Source organism: Trachypithecus francoisi, unplaced genomic scaffold, assembly GCF_009764315.1.
Source record: "Trachypithecus francoisi isolate TF-2019V2 unplaced genomic scaffold, Tfra_2.0 Lachesis_group14, whole genome shotgun sequence".
NCBI classification, from domain to species: Eukaryota; Metazoa; Chordata; class Mammalia; order Primates; family Cercopithecidae; genus Trachypithecus; species Trachypithecus francoisi.
The window spans coordinates 13,214,523-13,233,190 of record NW_022681459.1 but is presented as its reverse complement, the minus strand read 5'-3'; the positions used below and the strand labels follow the sequence as shown (position 1 = coordinate 13,233,190).

At 36.0% G+C, this 18,668-nt stretch overlaps 1 long non-coding RNA gene across 1 annotated transcript in view; it reads right to left on the bottom strand.

Annotated features, from left to right (window-relative positions):
• Positions 1–15,305, bottom strand: part of LOC117095633 — a 148,733-nt gene extending 133,428 nt beyond the window's left edge. The window contains exon 1 of the long non-coding RNA XR_004442116.1: positions 15,256–15,305. This is a non-coding gene — a long non-coding RNA (uncharacterized LOC117095633). The remainder of the gene's footprint in view (positions 1–15,255) is intronic.
• Between the last annotated feature and the right edge of the window lie 3,363 nt (positions 15,306–18,668).

The following is an 18,668-nucleotide window of genomic DNA, read 5'->3' as shown; positions in this document are numbered from 1 at the left end:
TCTATCCAGGTAACTAGCTATATCTAACTCATTTTGAATCACCACAGTGCCTAGCAAAGTTCAGAGTAAAAGAGAAGTGAAAGTTTTTATCCTAAATTACTCATTTGATCAATTCTACCCGAAGATCAGTACAATCACCTAACACTCATCAGTTCTAAATTCCGTTTAAAACCACCCTTCTAAAATTTAAAAGGCAAAAGCCAAACTTAAGGTGAAAGGAGCGCTAAATAGAAAACAGGCTGAGTGACTAGTCCTTGAATATGCTGAAACAAGCCTAAAACCCACTGATGGATCAAAAGCTCCTTCATGTCACTACCACCACGTTAGAATATTCCAAATTATATCAAATTTGTTAATTATGTACTGTACCAGATTGAGAGTTTTGTGTTCCTTATTCATCTTTGTACCCCCATTGACCTATTAACATAGAGTCCTGAGACTTAGTTTTGTAAGAATAATGAAGCTCTTATCACTAAAATGGATGAAATGTATATGTTTTGATTTATTTCTAAAGCAAAAATGTTTCTTCTCTGCTCCTCCTCTCTTGAGCACAATAAACATACTAAAGTTTCTGCTCATTCCTCATCTCCCCTATGAACCCCTCTTTTTAAAAAGTATCCCCCCTTTTGTTCCTCTCTATCCTTCTCACCTGTTTCTATTTTCTCCATGGAACCTAGCGTTATACGAATTCACCTTCCTCATCTGTCTATGGCCCTTCATTTTCACACCAGAGCATAAGTTTCTTGTGAGCAAGACCACCATCTGTATGTTTCACCACTGTATCCAGCACACAAAACAATAATGCTTGAACCTGGCTATATACTGAAAACACAAGAGAGCTTCTAAAGTGACAGATGCCCAGACTCAATTCAGAACAATTAAATCAGGATCTCTGGAATGAGGTACCCAAACCGCACTGTTTCATCTTCTTTTAAGACTAACAAGAAATTATAATTTCAACCGAGTTTGAGAACCACTGACCTAGAACATAATTGATAATTATGGCAAATGAGTGGATGAATAAATCAAAGAACAGTTGACTAGAACTCACCACTCATTGCTCAGTGTCTGACTTTTGCATAAAAAATGCCCCTTTTGCTTGGTTCAAGGCTACAGCTTTAACCCTAAATAGCTGTCTTGGAAATGATGGATTTTAATTTAAGCATCTTTCCTTTACCACCACTGGAAAAGCTAGTCATGGTGAGTCGGTAGCAGATTCTTTGTTTGTTAAGGACAGTGCATTACGGAGCCAGAGTGAGTAAAGACAATCCTTAGAAAATCCGAAGATAAACAAACCTGTACATGACAAATGGATGGGTGTGAAAAGAGAATTGGTTAGCACAAACCAACCCATACATAGCTTTTGAAAAATGGGAGATGTCAGCTATCCAGACAAAGCAGATATGCAATATCCGAAATCATCATCTCATGAAATCTTTTGAAAATATTCTTGAAAATATTTATTTTACTCTGCCTTCTCTCAATCAATAAACTCCTTATGCAGTTATTAGAGGAGGAAATATTCACGCTGATTATATCTTGCTCTTCAGTGACTTTCTTGGGCTAGATGGATTTATTCCTGTATTTTATAAGTTATTCCATCACCCACTCAGGCTCTGCTTCAACCAGTAATAGAGAAAATATTAAAAATCCCATCAAGTTCTGATGCTGTAAAAGACAGCCATGACTTTCCCTTTGGGTAAGGCACATATTTCTTCAGTCTTTCCCATCAGCCATGGGATAGTTAAAACAATAAGTGGTTGAAAAGATTCACTTAACTTACTGGAGGGGAACCTTTTCTTTTCTTTGCAAAACTCTATTCCCTCCGTCCTGGCCACAGGTGCCAAGTGCCAGGTAATACGAATTTTGACAAAAATTACTTTATCCAATTTCCAGGTCATGAAGGTGCTGCAAGTAATTCCTAGGAACAGTCATTAGTTAGTAGAGTGGACTTGGAATTAACTTAGGGTTAAATTTTTGTATTTTTTTTTACTTTAACTTTTATTTTAAGTTCAGGAGTACATGAGCAGGTTTGTTACATAGGTAAATGTGTGTCATGGAGTTTATACTGCACAGATTTTTTCATCCTCCAGGTATTAAGCCTAGTTCCCATTAGTTATTTTTCCTGATCCTCTCACTCCTCCCACCCTCCACCCTCCAAAAGGTTCCAGCGTGTGTTGTTCCCCTCTATGTGTCCATGTGTTCTCATCATTTAGCTCCCACTTATAAGTGAGAACATGACATTTGGTTTTCTTTTCCTGTGTTAGTTTGCTAACGATAATGACCTCCAGCTCTATCCGTGTCCCTGCAAAGGACATGATCTCATTCTTTTACATAGCTGCAAAGTATTCCATGGTGCCTATGTACCACATTTTCTTTATCCAGCCTATCATTGATGGGCATTTAAGCTAATTCCATGTCTTTGCTATTGTGAATAGCGCTGCAGCAAACATACATGTGCATGCGTCTTTATAATAGAATGATTTATATTCCTTTGGGTGTATACCCGATGATGGGATCGCTTGGTCAAATGGTATCTCTGTCCTGAGGTCTTTGAGGAATCACCACACTCTCTTCCACAATGACTGAACTCATTTACACTCCCACCAACAGTATATAAGTAATCCTTTTTCTCCACAACCTCACTAGTTATTTTTTGACTTTTTAATAATAGCCATTCTGACTGGTGTTAGATGGTATCTCATTGTGGTTTTGATTTGCATTTCTTTTATTGGCTAAACTATGTCTTTCTAAAGTAAGAATGATTTATTTGACACTAGGTAATATTCATATGCTTTGGAAAGTTGTTTTGTGTTTGCCAAAAGTAAAACCCACGTGGTAAGATACTCCCTTTTCTGTCCCTCAGAGCATCACCTGAGACATGTAGTCTGGAGAGAAAATCTGTGGCCTTGACCACACTTTTTCTTCATGTGGGTTATTATCAATCATGGTAGATCCACCTTCTACCATTGTTTAAACCTGAAGAATTGCTATTTCCCACTGGATAGCTGCCACGAGTGAGAAGGTGGTTAACCTCCTGCCTCTACAGAATACCCCTCATCTGCCTTTCCCCAACCCTGCGCCAACCACATAAGAGGTTTTAATTTCAAGAATTGGTTCCAAAACTGAAAAGGGGAGGGTGGGTATCTGATATCATACCCATATGCCAAAACATTAGTAAGTCTTCAAGTGTAGGCCCTAAAAGGATACCTTTGAAGAGCCCTCTGTCCCCTGACTCTCTTCTCCCACTCACTCCTTGCAGTCCTTTCTCTTAAACCTCTTTACATCCTGTCCCCTTCACTGAAAAACTTCACCATTCTCTGATAAATACTGAAATTCAATCGCCTGGGTCCTTCGTTCATATCGTGCAAATTCTGCATCCTTGGGCTTGTGCAGAAGGTCCATGGCGATTCCTGCCTAGCGTCGACTGGTTCTGCAGATGGGAAAGGAGAACTCTGGTTTCAGGTGGGGATGCAGTGAGAGCATGCAGTGGGGTAAAGCAAGAGAGGAATGGGTATCACGTCCTGTGGCTGGAATGTGGGGGCCTTCTACTCAGGCTATAGATAATGATGTTTCTAAATTATGGGAGATCAAACATACTATATTAGCTTCCTAGTAGAGAATTCTTGGAATTACGGCTGCCATAACAAACTTCTGATGTTTAAGCCATCATAAACTGGATGGTATAAAACAGAAATTTGTTCTCTCACACTTCTAGAGGTTAGACATCCAAAGTCAAGGTGTCAGCAAGGCTGGTCCCTTCTGAAGAATCTATTCTCTGCCTCTCTCATAGCCTTTGGTGGCCACTGGCAGTCCTTGTTGTTCCTTGGCTGATGGCTGCCTCACTTCAATCTCTGCCTCCATGATCACATGGCCATCTTCCCTGTGTGTGTCTCTGTGTTTTGACCTCTTCTTATAAGGACACTAGTCATTGGAATTATGGCCAAGCATAATCTGATATGACCTCATCTTAATTATTACATCAGCAAAGATGCTATTCCTAAATAAATTTGCATTCTGAGGTTATGGGTAGATGTGAATTTTGGAGACTATACTACACAAATATCCCACCCACTATATGTACTTTACCAAGGAAGGAGATTAATTTTTTCTGAACTTTCCTCCTGCCACCCCCCGCACACAACTAGCAGACATGATCAGTTTTTATTCCTCTTATTATCATCAACTACACTCTATTGTTTTACAAAATAAGGCAAACAGAATTCCTAAGAAAGTACACACACACTTCAAATTGCCATCATTTAATAGTCAATAAACTCTGACACACATACACTCCACTATCATGTCATTGACTGAAGAATACACTTCAGTTTAGAACAATCCAGAGCTCTATCCAAGGACACTTATTACTAAAGTAATAGGGTAACTTACTATATGTCAGTATCTTGCATGGACTACAGGGAGGGTAAGGGTCTAAACTATGCCATTTAAATGCTATATTGTCACATGTAAATAAATTACCCTTTCCCATTCATTCATTCAATGACTGTTCTTCATGGTCCACTATGTCCCAGAGAGTGTTCTAGGTACCAGGGAGGCAACAATTAATTATATGGTCCTGTCCTGAGAGAATTTACAGACTATGTGATAAAAGATATTATGCAAATAATCAAATATATAATTGAATGCATGACCAATTTTATAAAGTAAAAAGAACAGCAAGGCCATAAATCATGGCCTTCCAGTCTCCCCTTGGGCCTGTTGATGGGCACCAGGGAGTTCATAGAAGATTTCCCTGAGTCCTGCTCCTAATAGAACTGGGAAACTGTTGCAGGGTTTGAAGTAAATATGATATAATCAGCTTTTAATTTTTGTAAACAGCTGTAGTATATGTCAATAGAACATAGAGGGTAAATACATGATCTTACTTGGAGTCAGACAGCCATTCACACAGTGTCCACATATTTAAAGCAGGAAAATAATGGTTCCTCCTCTGAGGACTGTATTAAGGATTAAGCGAGATAATCCATAACAAGTGTTCTTAAAACTACCACCCATTTTAATACAAGAGAAAGAAAACGGGAACTTAGACCAGTCTGGGAAATTCCAAATGTTTGATTTGATGATGAAGAAAAAAATCACATTTTCTTTCCATTAACTATGCTATTAAAAAGAAATAAATAATTAACTTTGGAAAAATCTATAAAACTAGAACCAATTTTTCAAACTGAAAAAGTCAATTTTCAAACTGATGATTAATATGGAATATTCCCATGTTAAAAGATGAATAACACTAAAGAATATATTTTATGTTTATATACTATACTCATTGTGCATTTATAAGACTATCAATTCATCTAAAGTGCATTAATTCAACTACATAAGGGTATTCAAGATAAGAGTATTTATATTGACATCATTTTTCTCACTTCTTAGGCTCTGCTCATATCCAAAGTCATGAAGGTGATAGCTTGGCTAAGTTAGGAGTTAGTCTGCATTTTATGACTCCTACTTAAATAGTTTATCTTGTATTATTCAAACAATACCAGATTTTTTTAAATCCCCAGAATTCTCACTTATCCTAATCTCATCACCATTGTAAAAAAAAAAAAAAAAAAAGTAAGCTTACTGCTCCACCAATTTTAGCTGCTGCAAAATTCATGACAAGTTATAGAAGTACTATTCCTTTGTTTCTTAAAAATACTTGACAATTGTTAAAATTGCTCTTCTAAGAACATTGTTGTGTGTTGAATTCTGTTTTCTCATTTTTGTTTTGTATAATAAGCTTCAGTGTCAGTCTAGTCAAACATAGCTAAACATGAAGATCAAAAAGTAACTGTTCTGGTCACTAATAGCTGCCACCCTTTTCAAGCAAAGCAGCACACCCACAGCAGAGGCTACTTAGAGAACAGAGTGCCACCCAGGAAGTTCAGTTGGCTGATTTTTGCAATTGATCATGGTGCAGCTTCTGTAAACCCTTTACTAATGATGAGGCTCTTGTCCTATCATCTGCAAAATAAAGGAGATCAACTAGCTTACAGATTACAAATTGGGCATCTATGGATTGATTTTCATTGCAAGTCAATTCCATTGTTTTTAATCAACCTGCAAAATGTTAAACAGTCAGGGCATTCATTTTCTAGGATCTCATAGGTCCTACCCCTCCCTTTAATTGGTTTTAATTAATAGACAATGTTTGAATAGTTTTAAAGAAAAAAATGATCAAATAGGACAGACTTCCCGTATATCCCCTGCACACAGTTTCCCCTATGATTATCGTCTTATAGTGGTGATATGGTTTGGCTCTGTGTCCCTATCCAAACCCCATACTGTTCTCATGGTAGTAAATAAGTCTCATGAGATCTGATGGATTTTTTCAGGGGCTTTTGCATCTTCCCCATTCTCTCTTTGCCTGCTGCCATCCATGTAAGATGTGACTTGCTTCTCCTTGCCTTCCACCATGATTGTGAGGGTTCCTTAGCCACATGGAACTTTAATTCAATTAAACCTCTTTCTTTTGTAAATTGCTCAGTCTCTGGTATGTCTTTATTACCAGCATGAAAACAGACTAATACAAGCAGCTTCCTACATTGGTTACAAGTAACAACCTAGTATTTATACATTGTTATTAACTGAAGTTTATAATTTATTTGGATTTCCCCATTTGTTACCTAATACCCTTTTTCTGTTCCAGGATCTTATCCATGATACGCCATTACATTTAGTCATCAGGTCTCCTTAGGCTCCTCAGAGCTCTGCCAGTTTCCCAGACTTTTCCTTGTTTTTGATGACCTTGACAGTTTTGAGTAGTATTGGCAAAGTGCTTTGTAGGATGCTCATGTATTGGAATTTATCTGAAGTTTTTCGCATACATAGACTAGAGTTGAGGGGTATGCAGAGGAAGTAACAGTTTCATCACATCATATCAAGGGTATATACTACCCACATGATTTATGACCTTTGATGCTGACCTTGATCATCTGGCTAATGTAGTCAGGATGTTCCACTGTAAAGTTACTTTCTCCCTCATCTTTCCACACCATACATATTAGAAAGAAATAATTCTGTGCAGCTCACACATAAGATGTGGGGAGTTATATTTGAAATTCTTCTGCATAGGAGAGTTGTCTCTTCTTCCTTATTTATTAATTTATAAAATCACATATTTATATCAGTATAGACTCATGGATATTTATTTTATACTTTGGGTTATAATCCAATACTGCTTTATTTTAGTGCTCGAATTGTTGTAGCTCTTGCTATTTGCAGCTCTTTCTGTTGGCTTTTGTTCTCCTCTGACATACCCTATCAATGTAGGTTGGTTTGTTAAGGACTTTTTTACTTCCAGCACCTTAAGATGCTCCAGGTTGATACTTATTTCATATGTTCTGCCCCAGTCCTAGAATCAGACATTTCTCTAAGAGCCCTTGTTCCTTTTATTGGAAAATAGTATTGGAAATCAAGATCTGGGTAGCAGGTATTTTACTGCTGCCAGAATATTGTTTATCTGAGGCCCTCTCAGTTGACAGAGTCTCTCTTTAACTTTACCATATCATATATTTGGTTACTAGTCTGGTCATTGAAGACATTTTTACTTTTCCTTGCCCAAGATCTAGATTATCTCTAAGATTCCTTCTAATTCTAATAGTGTTCTTAGGATTCAATCAATTAAAGAAAGCATGGCCAATTATAGACTGAAATTGAAATGCAAAAAAAAAAAAAAGATAAGGGGAAAATTTCAGGTCAAGTCTTTTATGGGCTCTACCCAATCAGGTACACACCCCCATGGGTTCATTTCTGGTATCTATATCCTTTTTAATTTTCATTTTACCCTAGTCCAGAGCTTCCTGATCTCAACAGAACTCCCTAATGCAGGATTTCTCAACCTGGATACTATCGACATTTTGGGGACAGACCATTCTTTGTTATGAGGGGCCATCTGTGTAATGTAGGATGTGCATCTATGAGACTACCCACTAGACAGCAATCGCATTCTCCCTTCTGATTCTGAAAACCCAAAATATCTCCAGACATTACCAAGTGTGCTCTAGGAAGTCAATTACTATAATTTGAGCTTCTCTCTATCTCTGACATACCTACAAATGGCTACAATATATAATTGTTGGTTCACTGATCCTTTTTCAACTCTCTACATTAAAAAAATCTCAGTACATCAAAGGGTTTTTGAAAAAAAATCAATAGTAGTTGGAAGCAAGAGTAAAGCAACTTAAAGTTCTCTTCTTTGCCAAGTTAACAATATTACAACTTTAATGCAGTAACAAGCTGCTACTGTTCTGGATCCCTATTCATAGGTTTACAAGGAACACGTGGGGAACCATTTTTCCCCAAAACTGATTTTTGAGTTCTGCAAATTTTACCCTTTGATTATGACAAAACTTTCTGTATAACTATGGAAATAGGGAAGTACAAACTTAAAGACAGATGAAAAAACTCACGTTTTTATATTGTCTGTTTATATTCTGTCCTACTGCATTTCGGTGAAGTCACCCCTTTACACAGCTTCTAGGCTTCCCAGTACCTGTACCCCTGCCCTCCTTTAGGGAAATGTTTCTCATCCAGTCAAGACATGACTATAGGCCAGATGAAATCTCATTCCTGTACTTTTAGCCACACTACTTTTAGACACATGGGAATGGTCAGTCATGTTATTGTAAAGCAAAGAGACGTCATTTCATTTTAATTTAATTTAATTTATTTATTTATTTATTTTGCTAATTGGGGAAGTATAAATCTAGGACTGCTGTTGACTTCCTCTTCACAGCTGGAAAGAATGTAGCTAAAACAAAGAGAAGCAGAGATGACTGCAATTGTGCCCAGTTTTAGTTCTGTCCCTGTCTTCAGTGAGCCATCTCAGCATCTGTGATGGATGATATTATTGTTCACAATGATCTCTTGTCCTCTCTGTAAGAGGACCTATAACCCTCCTATGGTCATGTCACCGGCAGCACCTCCCTGTGGAAGGAGATACTTCCCTCACCCATTGACAGACAGCATGCGTGGCCATATGGTTTGCTTTAACTGATTGAATATGGGCAGAAGGAATATATGATATGTCCAGTAGAGACCATAAGATCCATCAGCTTGTTCTAAGATTATTTTTTTCCTCTTCCATAAGTCTAAGACAGGGACTGCTCCTTCAAACTGTGCCCCAGAATGAGAAGATATGTGGAGGACAGCTACAGCCAGAATGTAACATGAACAATAAACAAAGCTTTGTTATTGTAAAACAAAAGCTCTTTCTGAAAAATTCCTTTCTCTTTCTCTCTCTCTTTCTCTCTCTCTCTCTCTCTCTCTCTGTGTGTGTGTCTGCCAGAAGATGGTTCCACTAGGTTTCTAGCCTTATAACTGAAAGCATTCTAATTATCCTGTGACTAATATATATTCTTTAGTCTGTGACTAATAAATACAACTTGGCAACACATTTACAAAGCATATTACCAAGGTTAACATGTGTAAACAAGTATACACTGAACTAGGCTATCCCAGAAGAGGTTGTTTTAATGACTAATAACAAATTGTATTCAATATTAAACATATGTTCAGAGATGCTAAACAAGTTTTTATAGTCACACTAGTTTGCTCTTTCTAATGCTCATATTTACATTATTTGCTAGTGTTTTTCCTAAGCCTCCTATAGTCAAATACAATAATTATTATTTCAACTTCTTTAAATAATTCTTTTAATATATTTTTACCACAAATGTTTCTTTCTACAACTTAATAAAATTTAAGTCATTGCTCAGAATTGTTCAATTTACTTTGGACATGCAGTATTATTTGTTTTGTTTTATGTTAAAATTGAAACACAGTAACATTTTTCATATGTTAAGATACATAGTGAAATGATGAAAAGTCTGTATTTCCATTAGCTAATATGTTGCAGTCTACTAGTGCATATCCATGTCTGATTTTCCTCACCGTCCTGTAAACACAAGAAGACCATTCTTCCCAAAACAACCTTGCAGTTAGAGCTAAATGACTACCTCTGCTTCATTGGTTTTCAACCAAAAGCAATTTTTCCATTCACTGCCACCCCCACCCCAACCTCTAGAGGTATCTTTGGTTATCATAGCCAGAGGGGACATCTCTGGTATCTGGTGTGTAGACACCAGGGACGCTGGCATGCATCCTGCAGTGCAAGGAGAGTCCCCCAAAACAAATTATTCACCCCAGCCATAGTTGAGAAACCTGGTTCTAGACAGTCAAAACTAAGTAGAAGTAATGCAGGTCAGCTCCAGGCTGAGACATTCAAGAACCTATCTTCTCTAACAAAGGCAACTGTAGAAACCATGTGTTGAAATGGAGATACCACAAGAAGCAAGTGACCTCTCATCACAGAGACAGAGGTCATCACATAGAGAGAGGAGCTACTCTGAAAAGCTCCCTGAGCCTTAACAGAATTTATGTGATCATTACATAAATCTGTTTTTGTCTTTAACCTTCACTGTATGTCTTAAACCACATTTCATGGCTATTTTTCATAGAAGACTAACCTATTCTATCCTTACTAACATAGTTAGTTTTATAAATTTTCACTTATATGCAATAAATATAGTACTTTTTAAAAATGCCAGGTATATTAGTCCATTTTCACACTGCTAATAAAGACATACCTGAGACTGGGCAATTTACAAAAGAAAGAGGATTATTGGACTTACAGTTCCACATGGCTGAGAAGGCCTCGCAATCATTGCAGAAGGCAAGGAGGAGCAAGTCATATCTTATGTGGATGGCAGCAGGCAAAAAAAGAGCTTGTGCAGGGCAACTCTGTTTTTAAAACCATCAGATCTCATAAGACCCATTCACTATCATGAGAACAGCACGGGAAAGACCCGCCCCCATAATTCAATCATCTCCCACCGGGTTCCTCCCACAGCACATGGGAATTAGGGAGCCAAAAGATGAGATTTTGGTGGGACATAGAGCCAAGCCATGTCACCAGGTAATATCATATATATAGCATCAAACAGCTTTTAAACATAGCTTACTTCTCAGGCAAATTTCTTTTAATATTCCAGTCATTAACATATGCTGAAGATAGAGATGACATTATTCAAGCAAAAGCAGGATTTGAAGAACGCATTTTAAAGACCAGTTGGCAGTACACTCAATAAATCCTCAGAATGTAGAACATAATTATATGTGTGTCAGAAGAGGGGATCACCCAGGTCTGAAAATGAAACTGAGAAACTAGAACTTTCACAGGGCGTAGAATGGTTTTCCCCAAAAGTTATAAGAATGTGAAATAAGAGGTTTAAAATTATTTTTTTTCCTCAACAGAGTGAAAAACAGAGTTGATCCTATATTTCATTTCACAGCTGCCTAGCTATAGTGAGTGATATATGTTTCTAAAACAATGGATGGTGGCTTAGGAAGAGGATCCAATAAAAATCTATATTGAAGCCAAGCATAAAATTCAAAGAAAATGCCTCTAGTTAATCACACTAATCAGTTCCCCCTGTACACCAGAGAAGGGCTCACATTTAAACCCAGTATTATTATAGGTATTTAGATTAGTCAAGAGCAGTGCTATAGGGATGAGAATCCCAAAGTTTTAATTTAAAGCCATGGGTTTCCTAATTTTTAAATATTTTCCACTTTTTTTCCTTCTCAGTTAAAGTCACAATAATAATTTGTAAAACTTTCAAGTCATGCTTCAAAATTTTCAACAACCACCTTTTTATGAGACAAAAAGTTGTGTGAAAAGGTACCAAAACACAAATAAGAAATGTGAATTCAACTGTGATCACTTCAGTGAACACAATATTGACAAGTTCCAAAATGATGATACCTGCAGGAAGTATGTGTATAACTTTATATTTTCCCAGTAGAGACATTTAATTGCCAAGGAAGCAGTTAAAACCAGAACTCACATACTCCATACTTTTAAAATCTGAAGTGAATTCTATATGAGCATATCTCATGGCTAGAGACCAATTAGATGTAAGCAAGGGAAAAGAATTCCTTGCCAAATGATTTTGACCTTGAAATTTTGCTAATTTCCTTAATACGGTCCCGTGGCAGTGAGACTGCATGATGTCCGGGGAGCTCCACTCAACTGGTAGTTCGGGGATTCTAATTCCGTTCTAAAAAGCTCTAAAACACTGTGGATTTTTGGGCAAATATTGTTGACTCTCAGACAGGTTACAACACAGAACACGATGACCTCACTATCACCCAGAGAAGGGAGGAGAAGTCCACATTAAAGAGTACTGGATACTCAATCCTGTTGTTGGAGTAGCCAACAAATTAATGAATTTTCTTTTTCAATGTCAGATAGAGTAGTCAGCCTGGTTCACATAGGTCCAACTACTCAAGAAGGTCCAATCCAAAAGATGAGATGCTCTGGGAGGACAAGGCAGGCTGATCAAGTTCAAGACCAGCCTGGGCAACATGATGAAACCCCAGCTCTACAAAAAATACAAAAATTAGCCAGGTGTGGTGGCACGCACCTGTAGTCCCAGCTATGTGGGAGACTCAGGTGGAAGGATTCTCTGAATCTGGGATGTGAAGGTTGCAGAGAGCCGTGATCATACCACTGCACTCCAGCTTGGGCAACAGAGCAAGACTTTGTCTCAAAAAAGAAAAAGAAGAAAAAGAGATGGCATGGGCCAAGAGGAGGATACATGACAAGACTGGCTCCTGATGATTCTCAGAGAGGGGTAACAGGTTACTGGTCATATGGGAAGGATGACATGCACCATGAGGAAAACATCAGGGTCTTAGGCCCACAGATTAGAATTCAGGATTGGGTTTCTGGCACTACAGGACACCGGAGTGCCGAAGACAGAGTGGCACAAAGCCAACCCCATGATCTGGGCTACCTCAACACAGGTATGCACGGGTTGCTCAAGATAAAGATTGCCAGGACAGTATCTGTTATAATGACATTCTGCTTCCTAGAGAAACTGTTAAATAAAACTCCTAATTTCCTCCTCATCCTAGCCAGAACTGGTATCAAGACCAGGAGTAAAGAATGCTTGTTACAACTCACTTCAGAGCCAGTGAAAGACAGTAACTGTAAAAACATAAGGAATGATTACATTTATCTCCTGAATTTTTTATCTTACATTTTTAAAAATGTTTCTATGCTTTCCTTGGAATCAAGACAATTACCAATGTAATTGTCAAATCTAAATACTATTCAATATATAAGCATTCCAGCACGGGGTATAAGTGGAGTCAGTATTATGAATTTCACATTGACAGTACATAAGACATTAGAAATTTGATTGTTAAGAGAAAATATTCAGTTGTTTGAAATTGCCTCATAATTAGAAACTAAAATATTGAAATGAGTTTGTTCAAAGTATAAAATCATTTGTCAATGTACTGTCAATGTACAAAATATATTACATGATCTTTATTTTCTGACTGCATTTAAATTGTATCCACCATCACCTTCACTAGCCTGTGAAGGTGGAGAATGCATATTATTCTTCTTTACAACTCTTCCTGTTACCTGACTCACAGTAGGTGCTATTTCAATGAATGTTTTCAAAAGGGATATTTTAAAACCAAGGTTATGATGTTGCTGGAAGGCTTTATGATCTTGACTTTGACGATAGGTTAAGTGTACTAAAAATTATGCCTATGCTACCCACACAGTTGATCAATAAAGCAATAACATTATTAACAGCAAGTATAAAGCCCCCTGGAACTTCCTGAATTCAGCTTTAATTTTGTCTATAGGGAAAAAAGTTGCAAGGAAGTCATGGTGAGGTAGCTCTGAAATACAATTATCAAACTGCAGGAAGGCTGGGTTTAACAACTCAAGTTCCATTGAGTTGTATTATTATTATTGGCATCCAAATTCAAGTAGTTTATTTTTAAATATTGTGTTGTAATACATTGTTCCTAGTAAAGGAAATTCTCTGACATTGAAATAAAATTTGAAAACCAAGGAGTAAAAGAGGGAAAGAGATAGTAGTAAACATCAGTTTATCAATTTTATAGCTAAAAATTAATGTGAAGTAGAAACAGTGAAAGATAACAGACAAACATGTTGTTTCCGGTAATTCATTTATAGTACCTCATTATAAATGGAACGAGGATTTGGTTATATAAAAACTATCTTTAAAAAAGTATCAGTGGAAAGACATGACGTCCATGAACTGTGTTGAATGGCCAGGGTGAAAATCCTGCAGCACACAACAGCCCAGGATTGACAACAGCAGCCACTGTGATTGTTAACTTGTCTTTTGTAGGTGGACCACAGGAACTTCCATAAACAGGTGTATTGTCTAACCATTTCCTTTGTATTACCATAACATCCAGCGTGTACCCATGGTTTTAACAGCAGACTGTTTAGAACCTAAACACAAGGAAATTCTTGGAAATTGATTGAAAATCATACATTGGAATTGAGCAACAGTTGCTCCTTTAACCAAGCATGAGCTCTCTGGCATCTCAAATTCACAATTACTTCTTAACATGGAGGCCTGATGTTATTTGCCATTGATCACGAAACTTGAGTTGCTAAACTCAGCCTGCCCAATCTCCATGTCCTTGACCAAAGAAAGATTCTGCCTTATCTTGCAAATGTTTTCTCATATCTCTTGATACCTCTTACAAAGCTCTGGGAAGAACAGGTGGAGCTGTGATGGAGATACTCACACGGCCATGCAGACCAACTGTCCTATGGGGAACTATTACACTTAAGATGATCCTTTTCTTTTCACTTTTCATATGCAAATATTCATAAGCTCAATGTTACTTTTAAATGTCTAGAGTGATTTCCACTAAGTGTGTATTTTTTAAATGCCAAATATATCAAGAACCAGTTATTGCATTGTTTTATCTTGCAACATCTTTTAAAGGCAAGAATTAAAGAAATCGGTATCATCATGTATCATCATTATTTATCAGAACTTCACAGGCTACACATCTAGTTGTCCAACAAAACTTGAAGATGAGGTCTTTGTAAAGTAAAGAGTGACAACATGTTATTGAGAATCTACTACTTTGCTGAAGGTCCTTAGTCATCCAGTAGGTTCATTTTTCTAAATGCCTACTTTTCTCCTTCAGTGGCTTTGATTATAATTCTGAGAATAGACGCGACTCTTCTGTAATATAGCAGACAAAATGGAAAGCAGACCATATTAATCTGTCAGCAAGCTTTAAATATTCTTTCTCTTGTCTTGTGCAAAACAATCTTAATCTACCATGTATTTTCATCCCTCTGGCTTCCTTCCGGTTATTGATCTTTGTGTTATTTCTGCAAGCACATGGAAAGATTTTATTATGTGTATGAATTAAGCCTATGATACGTACAGTCTGCTTTCTTCAGCTGAATGTGTCTTTAATACTCTTCAAAGTGAATCTGTAAAAAAAAAAAAAAAGTCTCCATTAAGAGCTGTTGCCCATTATAACTTCCAAAGTTACTTCATAGCCTTACACAGTTTTACAACATGCACTAAATATAAATGAAGAGCAAATAAAGATAAATATTATACATCGGGGGCTCATAAAACCACTGTGTAATTGTCCTGTCCTCTAGCCAAGCCCCAAAAAGTAGCACATAAAGTCCTATTTTTAATGTTTTACACTTTTTGTCAAAACCTTGGGACTGCTCCCAAGATGAGGCCATATGCTTAAATCAGTAGTAGGCAATTTCTCTCTTTCTCTCCATTAAAACAACAGAAGAAAACAAAACAAAAAAACACTAGAAGGGGAAAAAATCTGAGTTCTGGCTTTTTAGTATCAACTTTTTAAATTAGGAAGATAAAACTTTTTAATATTAAAAGCAAATTATTTATTCCTCAGGGATTTATTTTTCTATAATATATAATACTGAATGTTCACAATAGATTATTTTAAATAGAGATGGGTCTCTTGGCCCCAGGATATAAATACATACCATGCTATTCTAACAACCAAGAAACAGTTTATTCTCTTAATTACTTACAATTGCTTTATTCTCTAATAACATATACGATGTGTTAAGGAAATAAACAACAACTTAAAAGTAGAAAAAAATATGGAAGAGTCTCCATGGAGTTTACAAAATCCCACTGGGTGAAGAAATGGAAATTCTGAGCAGTTGGAGCAGGGTGGGGCAGCTGTCTAACACTAATTTTGGGTGGCAACTTTAACAATAAAAGATATAAATTACTATTATTAACAATACCATCATTATAATATTACAGTTACTATATTACTAAAAATTAATATTTAATTGATCAATCTACAGAAATGTATAATTTATGTACTCACCCAAAGAATTATGCATTCTGATATCAGACAATATAATAATAGCTTTGTATTCAGAAAGCATATTTTAACAGAAAAAAAGTCAAATGACAATTTTAATAGACTTTAAAACGGTGTACAAGTAAAAAAAACACTAGTTTTGTACTTCAAAAGTTGGAGGAAGACATCCAGTCATTAAACAGTCTACAAAACACATGGTAGCAGATTACATAAAAAAAACTATGCACAATATAAAAAGAGCTGAAAACAGTCTTCACTAAAAATAATTTAAAATAAACTTTTCAATTTAAAATACCATCTAGAGCACAAACACATCATGCAAATGGAAAACTAAATATACTGCATTCTTTAGTGTAGCCAAATAAATTCAGATTGAGACATCTTTTAGGTAGGGAAATTCAATATGACTTTTTTCAATATGACTTTTTTCATTCAATATGACTTTTTTCTCTGGCAGTACTGGTCCTAGCTGGGTCTTTTATGCATAAAGAACAGCTATGTTTCAAGCCCTTTTTATTGTAATCAATACTAAAGCAGCATTAGAATACTTTATTAATTTAGGAGTAATGTTCAAAAATGGTCTGAAAAATAAACGCTTGCTGTGCAATTTCATAAAGTATAAACTTCTTGAAAGGTTAGAAGCTTTTGCAGCTAAGAAAGTTGATCTTTAGTTTTAAGCATTTTGGTGACTAAAATGAAATGGGAAAACTAAAGAACCAGAGTCAAAATCCATGATGTATAAAAAGGTGAGCACAATGAAGCAAGATTTAAAGCTCTCTGGGAATAGACCAATGCACAGAAAAATTAAATTCTACCCATGAAAGAGTGACTATTTGTGTCCCTGATTCACGAAAGCAGAAAGGAATTTTCAATAATATAAAGGACAAAAAAATTGTTTCATAGGCAAAAGGATCAAACAGGCATTTGATTAAAGAGGATATTAAAATAGCCCAAGCATACGGGAAGATGCTCTCTTCGAGGCTCAATTATTTCTGTAATGACTCTTTTTACAAATAAGTTCACATTCATAGATTCTTGGTGTTATGATATGGACATATCTTTTTGGGGGGACCACCACTGAACCCACCAAAATATTTGTAAATTAAAACGAATGCAACTCCCCATTTATTTATTATAATACATTTAAGAGAATATAATATGTAAGCTCTAGCTAGTTAAGAACAATAACAATATACATGTACTTTGTGTCTTACAGATGTAAAAGACATTTTTCCTTTTAAAAATCTGATTTGACCTTGATAATTAGATAATTTTTCAAAAGATTTACCACAGTAACCATGCTATATTTATTCATCACCCACTCATTTATTTAACCAAAGGAAAGGATAGAGTGTTGAAAGTTTTAGTAGTAATTCATGACAGAGAACTGGTTTGGGTCAATTTTAAAGAAAGAGAGTATGACATTCAACTTTTGACTCACTCAGTAAAGAGTTGAAAATTGCTTCAACAGAAACACTTAATGGAATATGATAGCACAGTATAGAGGACAAAATTGTTCAACCAAAACTTCCTAAGAAAGAAGTTGAACCCTACACAGGATTATTTGAGTAAAAATATAAAATTGTCCTTAACTAAAGTTAACAAGCTGTTTTCTATTTTCTCCTTTTATGGTTGCTAGCCTTTGCCCACTTCAAGTCATGATACATTATTAGTTCATGTAAATTCAATACATTTATTTTTCAAATATCAAACATTATATTTATAATTTTAGAAATTTATAATTTTTAGACACATTATATTTTTTAAGTATTGTTTTTCTCCCAAAGTTATATAAGATATATATGTGTACTTTATATGTATATTATATGTGTTTCTTTTTTGAATTTTGGGGGTTATATAGTAGATGTGAATATTTATGAGGTACATGAGATATTTTGATGCAGGCACACAATGCATAATAATCACATCAGGGAAAATGGGGTATCCCTCTCCTCAACCACTTACCCTTTCTTTGTGTTGCAAAGAATCAAATTATTCTTATACTCTTACATATTTTAAAACATACAATAAATTATTATTGACTGTAGTCAAACTACCCTATTTAAAAATAGGCAAAAGATACGAACAGACACTTCAAAAGAAGTCATACACTCAGTCAAGAAGCATGTGAAAAAATGCTTGGCATCACTAATCATTAGACAAGTGCAATTCAAAACAACAATGAGATACTATTTCATACCACTCAGAATGGCTATTACTAAAACGTCAAAAAATAACAGATGCTGGCAAGGTTGAAAAGAAAAGGGAATGCTTATACACTGGGGATGGGAATGTAAGTTAGTTTAGCTACTGTGAAAAGCATTTGGGAGATTTCTCAAATAACTTAAAACAGAACTACTATTCAACTCAGCAGTCCCATTACTGGATATATACCCAAAGAAATATAAATTTTTCTATCATAAGGATAAATGCACATGTATGTTCATGGTAGCACTATTTGCAATAGCAAATAC